Here is a 12030-nt window from a genome sequence, read left to right on the forward strand (position 1 = left end):
TCTCTGTGTCTTTCTCAAATTGTCTTTTTCCAGCTGGCTGCCTTGATCTACGTTGTAACCTCTGCTTTCTCCTTCTTAAATTTCACTTTCAGGTGGGTACAAGATAGCTTCTTGACACTTCAAGCTTTTGAACTTCTATCCAGGACCTCATCCTTCAGAAGTCAGAATGCACATCTAAAGCTTACTCTCTTTGACCCTGTGTGTGCCTGAACTACACAAATACACTGGTTGACAACTTTAGTTGCTTGCTTGTCCTTGGAGAGAGCCTTTTTGATCCAATTGCACTGGAACCACTTGAGTACAGAGTGGTAGTTCCTCTGGGAACAGCCTGAGGTTCTGACCTAAGTGGGAGAGAAAGAAGGGGCTGATGAATAGACAAAATGATGCCTACCTATAAAGCCTTCATTTTATGGGACATAGAGACCCTTGCATGCGGTGTCTTTAAAATTCTTACTCCTTTAAAATTCGATTTTAAAAAATGTATTACCTAAAATAATGTCAGAAGATAATAACTGAGCACAAAGGGACATAATCAGGCTGAACGCACATGTCTTGCATATAAACATCATCTACAGATGGCGTTTATAAGAAAAAAATCTGATTGTCAAATATCATACTATCAATCACAGATTCTTCTACAGTTCATAGATACTCCGGATGGTTCTCACAGAAATGATTACTGTAACTGAATATAATTTCTGGAATCTGTAAATCTATAGGAGACCTCTACTTAGAGGAAATTTCCATCTAACCCTGGGACTGTTATGGCAAATGTCACCCACCATTAGAAGCAAGACGATGGAGGCAGAAAGCAGCAACGCTTCAGAATGACTAACACTTCTACCACAGTACATACCAGAAGAACCAGACTCAACATATCTATTAGCTGCTCATCTCCCACTCTCAAACAGAATCAGCATCATGAGCCTGCTCTTGGGTTCTAGAAGAACCTGTAAACCATGCTTTATCCAAGACACTGAATACCTGAGCATTTTCAAAATCATAGATCATTGAATTCAAATGAATGGGCTTTAGATATGAGGCAACCAGGAATCATGATTTATTTTCCTTCGGCCTTTTTTTTACTATCTACTTATACCTTTTGCTAAAAACAAATTCCTATTTATACCTTTTGAGATATATATATATATCCTGAATATACATACATATATTCAGGAAGCACTAGTAGATTTTCCTCTATAAAACCCTGGTGTATGATTCTGTATTAAATACATTCAATTCGCTTCTCTGCAAGTGTTGACTTGAAACTTTATCTGGTGATATGCCAGTCCCAGGCAACCTGTATTTTCAGTTTCAAATGCACTTGCCTAAGACTTTTCTCTGAAGCCCAGGCCTCACCAGCACCTCTTCTGACCCAGTCCAGGCTCTCAATGTGTGGATGGGGTCCTGAAGTGCTTCAGAATGGATCGATTAGCTTTCAGCTGCATGAGCATCAGCCCGTCTCCAAGCTGCACTCAGCTGAAATAGACACAACGTTGATTAAACTATTTGATGTGCTCAAAAAGAGAAATTGCAAAGACCCACAGCCAAACATTAAGTGGAACTAGGGAATCCTGTGGAAGAAGGGAAGGAAAGATTGGAAGAGCCAGAGAGGTCAAGGACACCACAAGAGAACCTAAAGCATCATCTAACCTAGACTTATAGGAGCACATAGAGAATAAACTGCCAATCAGAGAGCATTGGGGGGGGGGAACCTAGGCACATATGTAGCAGTTGTGCAGCTGGGTCTTCATGTGGGACTCCTAAAGTGGGAGCAGATGATGTCTCTGACTACACTGCCTGCCTTTGAGACTATTTACTTCTATTGGGATGTCCTGTCTAACCTCAGAAGAAGAAGATGCACCTTATCTTACTGCAATATGTTATGCTAAGACCATTTGATATCCATGGGAGGCCTCCTTTCTTCTGAGGAGACTGGAATAGGGGTGGGTTTGTGGGAGCAGGAAATGAGAGGGAAAAACTGGAAGGAGACATGGAAGGGAGAGCTGTGATCGAGATTTAAGGTAAATAAATAACTTATTTTTTTAAAATAGGAGACAAGGATGAATCTTCAAAATCCAATGAATGCTCTCAAAGAATACAGAGAATATCAAGCCTGTCTCCTCATTGATGATCCATATTTGTCACTAGCTGCTTTCATTCCCTACCCTTCACCAGAGGCTAAGTTCAGATCATCTGGAAGGAGTAAACTCCTCTGGATTTTACTCTATATTCAGAAACTATTCATTGTTTTTCTTTCTTTCTCTTTATGGTAGCTAAGTGCTTGCTCATTCCCCACTACCTTCCTTTGAAAAGCATCTCTAGATAGGTGCTTGGACACCATGATGTTATTACAACACAAGAAAAGGGAATACCTTCTTTCTGTGGTTATGTTTGGCTTTTGAGATAGCATCTCAGTATCTATCCCAGCCTAGCCTGGAATTCACTATGGTCCTACCTCAGCTTTCAAGTGCTGGATTGCCTGCATACACCACCACACCTAGTTGAAGGGATCTTTTTTTACTTTCATTTATTATTTTTTTTCATTCACTTTACATCCTAATCTCAGCCTCCTGACTTCCTTTCCTCTAAGCCCCACCCTTATAAAATCCCTCCTCCCATTGCCCCTTCCCCTTCTCCTTAAAGAAGGGAAGCCCCCCACCCATATTTCCTCTTCAGAAAACAGCAGACCTCATAAAAGTGGCGGCCAAACAGAACAAAACAAGATACAGTAAGGCAAGGAAAAGCCCTCATATAGAGGCTGAGCAAGGCAACCCAATAGGAGAAAAGAGGCTCAAGAGTAGAAAAGACATCAGAAATATGTATGTTCCCACTGTTAGGATTCCCACAGAAACACCAAGCTGACAACCATAACATATAAGTGGAGGACCTAGTGCAGACTCAGGCAGGCCCTCTGTTGGCTGTTTCAGTCTCTGTGAGTCCATGTGAAACCTGCTTAGTGTATTCGATGGTCCATGTTCTCCTATGTCCTCCATTCCCTCTGACTCCTACAGTCTTTCCTCCCCCTCTATGGGGAGAGGGAGCAGGTGGAAACTTCCAATTTAGACTCTGCATAGTGTCTGGCTGTGAGTCGTGCCAACCACTCCATCTGCTGCTAGAGGAAGCCTCCACTGGACATGGCACTGAAATATAAGAATGGCAGAATATCATTAAGAATCATTTCATTGATTTTGTTTTGTTAAGTAATGTTTGGTTCTACCCTAGGTCTATGGCTATCCAATCTCAAGTTCCTGCCATCCAAACATTGTTGTGGATGGGTTCTGGATTCTCATCTACCTTAGAATTGTTTAGAATTTGTCATTATTCTAAGTTTAGAACATTTTGTTCCATTAGCATGGCCTCACCTTTAATTGTTAATCTTACCCATATCAGACATTTTATTTATAAATTCCAACTATATGTATTACATGTATTCTTAAAAGGTCAACAATGTTTACCTTTCTTTAATCATCCTTTAATCATTAAAGCAGTTTCTCATGTTGTTTTGATCCTAACCATGCAGTTACTTCATTGCTACTTCATAACTGTAATTTTGCTAATCAATCCCCAGATAGGTTACAACCCACAGTTTGAGAACCTCAGTTCTAAGAGATTGTTAAACACTGTGTATGTGTGTCTGTCTGTGTCTGTGTCTGTGTCTATATGTATGTGTGTGTGTCTGTGTGTGTCTGTGTCTGTGTGTGTACTGAGTACAGGGCCCATGTTTTCCACTCGAAATCCTCCCAATCAAGGAAGAAACATGATAGACAGGTAGAGAATGTGCTCTACTCTGGCATACACACACTTCGTGTCCTGTGACTAGATCCTCTCTTTACAATGACCACCATTTGCAATTTTGTTTGTGCTTTCTTTTTTGTTTGGGTTTTGGATTTTGCCCTCAATATTAGTTAGTACATTTCACTTCAAGATCAGTTGTTTTTTATGAACACCTCAAAAAGTTGTAGAAAAGAATATTTTATTCATCTAAAGCTATCAGCTTGAAGAATATTTAGATATTTATGTTTCATTTACTTCTATACTTACTAAACCTTGGGGAATTTCACCTAATGACTATGTGACAATTTTCTCTTGTTTTGTTTTGTTTTTATTACTTCTCAGGCTGGTAGAAGAAAAAATAAACTCAAGGTCAGTGAATACCCTTTACTGTGCCTCTGGAGATGAATCTACTCTTCTGGGTCTTGATTCTTGAAGAAGTAGACAGATTTGTAGATCTCCCAACATTATAATGGGATTTTGATGACATCCAAAAAGAACATTACCATCCTGAAAGAAGGAGTTCAGGAGCACCAGTGCCTGTCAAAGAACGCATCACAGACCAACTAGATAAAGGCCATAGTGCAAGAAGAGAAAAACATGCTGAAGATTTCTTCCATTTAGACTGCTGGGCATAAAAAGTGAAGTTGAATCTGCTAAGTGATTGCACCTGCAAACACAAAAGCATTCTTGTGGAGAAGGTAAGACAGCACCGAAGTTCTAATTAAGAAATGAACCAAATTATAAGCCCAATTTGGCTTTTGCTTTCTGATCTTCAACGTGGCAAGTGAGTAAAGAGACTTCAGTGAAATATTTTCTCTTGTCATTATGCTCAGCAAGAAAAAGGAAGTGCACTGAATAGACTTGGAAAAAAACCATAAACCTGGAAGCAACTTTTGAGATAAGTCTCATGATGTTCACACAAGTTGGTTGATAAAATGAAGTCTCCCATACTGTAATAGGCATGTCAAATACTATGCAACTGTTGATGGAAGCTCAGTTTTGAATTCAGGACCTTTGTGTATCTTTCCACTGTTCCTTGAAGTCTATCACCCTTTACTTCTTTGAAAAACAGTCTATGCTGATCTATACTATGAACAGAATCTTAAAAACCTTCATTTTTTTTTCAAAATGACATTCTGAAATCAGGTGTGGTGGTCCATGCAATCACAGCACTTGGGGGATAGAGAGATAGGAGAATCATGCCTTAAAGGTATTCTCAGCTACACAGCAAGTTCAAGACCAGCTAAGGCTATAAGAAACTCTCTGAGACTGCCCCACTTAGGGATCCACCCCATAAACAACCACCAAACCCAGACACTAGGCAGATGCCAACAAAAGCCTACAGACAGGAGCCTGATATAGCTGTCTCCTGCGAGGCTCTGCCAGTGCCTGGCAAATACAGAAGTAGATGCTCACAGTCATCCATTGGACAGAGCACAAGGTCCTCAATGAAGGAGTCAGAGAAATACCCAGGGAACTAAAGGGAACTGAAGCCCCATGGAAGGAACATCAATATGAACTAACCAGTACCTCCAGAGCTCCTTGGAACTATACCACCAATTAAAGAAAACACATGGTGGAACTTGTGGCTATAGCTATTTCTGTAGCAAAGGATGACCTAGTCAGTCATCAATGAGAGGAGAGGTCCTTGGACCTGTGAAGGCTCTATGCCCCAGTATAGGGGAATACCAGGACCAAGAATGGGAGTGGTGGGTTGGGGAGCAGGCGGAGGAGGTGAGGGGATAGGGGATTTTCAGAGGGGAAACTAGGAAAGGGGATAACATTTGAAATGTAAACAAAGAAAATATCTAATAAAAAAATTAAAAAAGAAACTCTCTGAGAAACTAGATTAATAAGTAGCATGCACATTTTATATTATAAATATCCTAATTGTAACATGAATCTTTAATACATGTACGCTACAAATAGAACAGTTTCAGTCAAGGTTAAAAAACCTCTAATAGAGATTAAAGTGTGTAATGCTTGATCATGCTAATGCCACAGAGGCCAGAAAATTTGATACTGAACTTAGGTTGTAGGGATCAGATCAGGGATGCTTAATAGCAACAGAGAACTGAGTTATCAAGTCAGTTCCTAAGGAAAACACAATCAGTCCTTGAGAACCACCAAGCTGTGCCACTCAGAAGATACTGCATTGGAGGAGATAATATTAACTATAAGCATATCTGACACAGGCTGTATTTGCTCCAGTATGGGAACAGATTGCTCTTGTTTTTTTTTTTTTTTTTTTTTTTTTCAGTTGAGCAACAGATGAAGTGGTGAATTGGCTTGAATTCAAGATTAATGTTGTATGAAAAATATGTATCTTTGAACACTAAACACTTATTAGAGTGGATGATTTTCCAGGAGAATTTGCATCCAATGGAAGAACCGTGGTTCTGTGGCTCCCATAGCTACTGTCCTATTGATGTGATCAGATACTCTAACCAAAAGCAATTAAAGGGAGAAAAGGTTTTTGGTTTATAATCCCGAAGAGATAGAGTCTATCACAGTGGGGATGCATGCCATGGTATCAGGATCAGGGAGCTAGAAGATCATATTTTATCTGCACATTGAAAAGAGAAGGGGGAAAGTGGAGGGAGGAAAGATATAGGTTAAGATTATAGGCTGATGCATCCGACAGCCTTGAGCCATGTGTTTGAGTAGAGCAACTAAGATGTAATAAAGTGTTTAAACTTTTCTGTTTCCCCTTCCATTTCCATGATTTGCCAAACCCTGGACTTAATTTCACCAAAATGTAAACTTATGCTGAGACCTGACTGAATTTATCAAGTTTGTCCTTGTAGGTCAGTGGCTCATGATCATGTATATTGATTTTTATAGAAGTTTTACATAAGAATTTATATGTTTCCACATTAACCATATTCACCATTGCAGGAATTGTGTAGTAATTTTTTAATATGGTGACAGAATTATAAGTCATAAGAACTACTAGTAGGTGCTAATCCTAGCCCTACTATTAACTAGTTAAGAGCCCATGGTTTTTCCAATCTCTCCTCAGATTCTCTACCTTCAAAGAGGCAGATTGGAGAAGGCAACCAATTAGACTGTGCATCCTAAACTTCAGAGTTTGCACAGCTAGTTTCCGCACACATTGGGGCTTCAGTTAAATAGAACAGAGTGGGCTAAGATTAGTAGATATCAGTGTTAGAGTGTGTGCTTGGCGAGTATAAGACCCTGGATTCAATCCTCAGCTCTACAGGCATACAAAAGCACAAACGAGAACATGAAATCACTCATGGATAAAATAATTTTACTTCCTTCTTCTTCCCTCCCTCTCTGCTTTGCTCTGATCTCCTCCATTCCCCTGCCTCCTGTCACTTTCTATCTTCTTTCCCCAACCCCTCTTCCTTTCCTTCCCTGAAAACCATAATTACGTGACCATGTGTACATATCCTAAGGCTACAATGATAAAGGAGGTTGAGCCATATTATCACTCATGTATTGAAAAATCTTCCCCTCATCTATTTTAAATGCAGTAAAGTAAGTCTAGTCTGATACTATCATTGTAAAGTAACTCAGTGTAAAGTTATTTGGAAAGCTATAGTATATATCTATTTTAGATAAGCAAAAGTACTTTTTTGGTTCCAGTAATTCTGAATTATAGACATTTCCTAAAGCTTGCTATGCTCTAATATTTTTTATGAGAGAGACAGAGACAGACAGAATGACAGAGGGAGAGACAGGGGTACTTAACCTTCCAGCATCCTATTCCAGATGTGTCATTTTTCTCACATTATATTCCATTCAGTCTCTATGCCAAGAGAGGATGATGTGGAATCAGACAGGCATCCATTACTTCATTGTTGTCCATCTCCATGTGAATACATATGACAGATTTCCTGCATACAGTGACTCTTGCTCTGCTTCTTCTCACCTTATGTTTATGGTGCCGGGATTCAGATGACAGAGAGAAGGTACAGATATTACTGCTGCTCCCGAAGCCTCAGTCCAAAAGTCACACAGGAGTCACCTCTGTCTCCAACTGAGTCTAGAGAAACAGTCATTAGGAAGTCACTTTTCTCATCTCACAGATCCATCGCTTTGCAGCTAGGTCACTTTGGTTCATGGCACCCATGCAGAGAAGCTCAAAACTGTCTGTAATTCTAGCTCCAGAGGAATCAAATCTTCTAGCCCCATAGATCCATAGATACCTAAACTGGCATGCATATATACTTACTCTCTCTCTGTGTCTCTGTCTCTGTCTCTCTCTCTGTCTCTCTGTCTCTGTCTCTGTCTCTCTCTCACACACACACACACAAATTTTAAACAAACAATAACTGCATAATTATAAACATAACACAAAAAGTCCCACTACACAACACGGTAAGGATTGTAGTACTTTTTAGCTAGGCTCTAGTGAAAAAGAAAAAATAAAAAGATTTCTAAATGTATATATGGTGACTTAAATAAAAGAAGTTCATTGTTGCCCATCTCCATGTGAATGCATATGACAGATTTCCTGCATACAGTGATTCTTGCTCCACTTACTCTCACCTCATGTTTTTGATGTCCATACTCAGTTGGCAGAGAGAAGATGCAGATATTACTGCTGCTCCTGAAAGCCTCAGTCCAAAGAGTCACCTCTGTCTCCAATTGTGTCTAGAGATACAGTCATGAGGAAGTCATTGCCACAGAAGAGAGTCAGTCAGTCAAATGCTAATGGACAAATCAGCATCACAGCTATGATGGCTTTGAACATGTTGGGACACTTAAATCTACAAAGTAAAGATGTTATACATCATTAAACAAATTTTGAGCCAGGGTTTAGGCAACATATAGGGTCCATTAGCATGATGCTAATTCCAATACAGTACACCCTCCTCTCTGTCTTATGGGGCAGAACTCAAACCTCTGAATAATGTATTCTGTACACAAGCTTATTAAACTATTGGTTTACATGGAAAATGTGCTCTCATGGGCACTTTTGGGAAGCCAGAATCCTGGATCCCCACTCTACCATAGACACAATTGTCTCATCATTCACTGTTGGTGATGTAATGCATGCTTTCTAGTAAAGCCACTGCAAACCACTCTCTCTCTCTAGTTTATCACTGCCCTTCTACACTTGACAGTATCTACCAAAACTATAAAGGCTCTTTTGCCTAGAACCTCTGCTATAAAAAGATAGCTTTAAATTATTTCATTTGTTGACAGGGACTATCAGCATTGTGCTGTAAAATCTCCTAAGCCATGAGACAAAACAAATTGCATATTCCTATTTGAAGCTGGCAAGCAAAGACTAATAATAGCCTGTGGCATATTCAAGTTTTGTGCTTTATACTCCACTCCCCACCTCAGATCATTACTCATTCCTGACTCACAAACTCATCGAAATACATTTCCCCACAGCCAGGCTCCTATGGGTTCACAATGAGTTTTTCTATATTTGAAGAAATGGCTTTGTCTTTTCTTCTAGTATCCTTCCTCACTGTATTTATTCCCAATTCACACTCCTTTTTCTACCACCCACAATATTTTGTGTGTGTAAGTTCCATTCATCTGATCAAAAAAACCCAGCTATTTGTCAACCAGGACTTGGTGGGTTTTGACTCTGTTCTCAAGATTAGATTTCGGTAAAGGAGTTGAAAAGCAGAAAACAAAGGGTCAGAGAGATGATGGATCTTGATGGGAAATCAAAAGAGCAGCATAGGCTGATATTCTTCACCCTCGGAGGCAGAATATGAGCTCCAGCTTTGCAGTCTGATGCATGGCAATTTGGACTGTGGGGATTGCCTAAGCAGACCAACCTCCCTCTTCAATGTGATGTAACATTAAAGTCCTATCTTTGATCTAATAGAGAGGTTCTGCCCTGCCATCAAACTAACAAATAACATATATGATATTCACAGGATTCTCTACATATCATTTGCATAGAACATGGTTTCTTAAACCATCACCTCACTCTGTGTGTTTTGTAACATCAGATGAAATACTTACAAAACATTTCAAGGTTCTATCCTAGAAGTCAGTCTTTATTTCTGAAATGTTCTCATCGTCCTTCAAAATATTTTCGTTTTGATGTAAATACACGAGATAGTTTAATGGCAGAGCTCCGGGTCGAAATGTATCTCATGCAGGAGACAGTGGATTCGACCATGAGGCTTGAAAGCTAGGGGTTTTTATAGAAAAGGGTCTGGGACTGGGGGAGGAATTGGCGAGGTTTCACATGATTGGTTCATTTAAACATCAACAGACTGTACATGCACATCGAGATAACAGCAGAGCATCTGGTTAACATTTAACTTAGGTCAGAAGGGTGGAAGATAGGGAGGCGCTGGGCCAGTCTGGACATTCTTGTATGTCTTCCCTATCTTTATGGCTAGTTGGTTCCTGGGATGACTTTACAGCCTTTGTTCTTTGCTGTAAGCCCAAAAAGCCCTCCTAACTAGCAAGTCGCATGAGTCATGGATCTTGAATAAACTTTCTGGCTAGGCTTTGAAGTCTTGAATATAGTTTTCTTTCTTTCAGAACCAAAATGATCATTTTAACCCCACTCCCCACGCCCCAGGTGCTTGGCATTTGGGGAAAGAAGCAACCAACAATAGGAAGTCAGAGCTGTAGAGAATAAATAGTACAGGGTAAGGAAAAAAAATAAAAAATCAAGAGATGGTGCCTGTGTGTTGGTTCCTATAGGTCAGTCCCTGAAGGCCTTCTGGAGAGGTAAGTAATCTTTATGCAGCAACTGACTGAACTGAAAAGAATTCAAGACAGCCGGGCAGTGGTGGCACACGCCTTTATTCCCAACACTTGGGAGGCAGAGGAAGGCGGGTTTATGAGTTTGAGGCCAGCCTGGTCTACAGAGTGAGTTCCAGGACAGCCAGGGCTACACAGAGAAACCCTGTCTCAAAAAACAAACAAACAAAAAAAAACCAAAAAACAAAACAAAAATAAATAAATAAATAAATAAAGACAGAAGAAAATGTCTTCGGGCAATTCACTCCATTTAAATTGGTCTCAAGAAGAAGTAATGTGGTGAACATGTTCACAGACATGAAAAGATAAAGGTATGGCCAGGCCATAGTCAGTTATGCTTCCTTAACCTGGAAACAAATCTCTCATGCATAAATGTGCTACTCGGGAGCTGTGAGGCTTGGTGGCCAATTCTTAATGTTGTTTAATAATAATATGTTGTCTCCAAAGATGGAGACAAAGTTCACCAGACTTTCTTCATAGGTTCTGATTTTTTTTCCCATCAAAACCTTTTATTTTTTATTTTTTAATTAGATATTTTCTTTATTTACATTTCCAGTGCTACCAAAAGTCCCCCAGACCCTCCCACCCCACTCCCCTACCCACCCACTCTCACTTCTTGGCCCTGGTGTTCCCCTATACTGAGACATATAACGTTTGTATGACCAATGGGCCTCTCTTTCCACTGATGGCCAGCTAGGCCATCTTCTGATACATATGCAGCTAGAGACATGAGCTCCTGGGAGGTACTGGTTAGTTCATATTGTTGTTCCACCTATAGGGTTGCAGATCCCTTTAGCTCCTTGGGCACATTCTCTAGCTCCTCCATTGGGGGCCCTGTGATCCATCCAATAGCTGACTGTGGTCATAAACTTCTGTTTTGGTAGGCCCCGGCATAGTCGCACAAGAGACAGCTATATCAGGGTCCTTTCAGCAAAATCTAGCTGGTGTATGGAATGGTATCAGCATTTGAAGACTGATTATGAGATGAATCCCCAGGTATGACAGTCTCTAGATGGTCCATCCTTTCATCACAGCTCTAAACTTGGTCTCGGTAACTCCTTCCCTGGGTGTTTTGTTCCCAATTCTAAGAAGAGGCAAAGTGTCCACAGTTTGGTCTTCGTTCTTCTTGAGTTTCATGAGTTTCACAAATTGTATCTTATCTCTTGGGTATTCTAAATATCTGGGCTAATATCCACTTATCAGTGAATACATATCATGTGAGTTCTTTTGTGATTAGATTACCTCACTCAGGATGATGCCCTCCAGGTCCATCCATTTGGCTAGGAATTTCATAAATTCATTCTTTTTAAAAGCTGAGTAGTACTCCATTGTGGAAATGTACCACATTTTCTGTATCCATTTTCTGTTGAGGGACATCTGGGTTCTTTCCAGCTTCTGGCTATTATAAATAAGGCTGCTATGAACATAGTGGAGCATATGTCCTTCTTACCGGTTGGAACATCTTCTGGATATATGCCCAGGAGAGGTATAGTGGGATCCTCTGGTAGTACTATGTCCAATTTTCTGAGGAACTGC

Source organism: Mus caroli, chromosome 11 (assembly GCF_900094665.2).
Source record: "Mus caroli chromosome 11, CAROLI_EIJ_v1.1, whole genome shotgun sequence".
In the NCBI taxonomy this organism is placed as follows: Eukaryota; Metazoa; Chordata; class Mammalia; order Rodentia; family Muridae; genus Mus; species Mus caroli.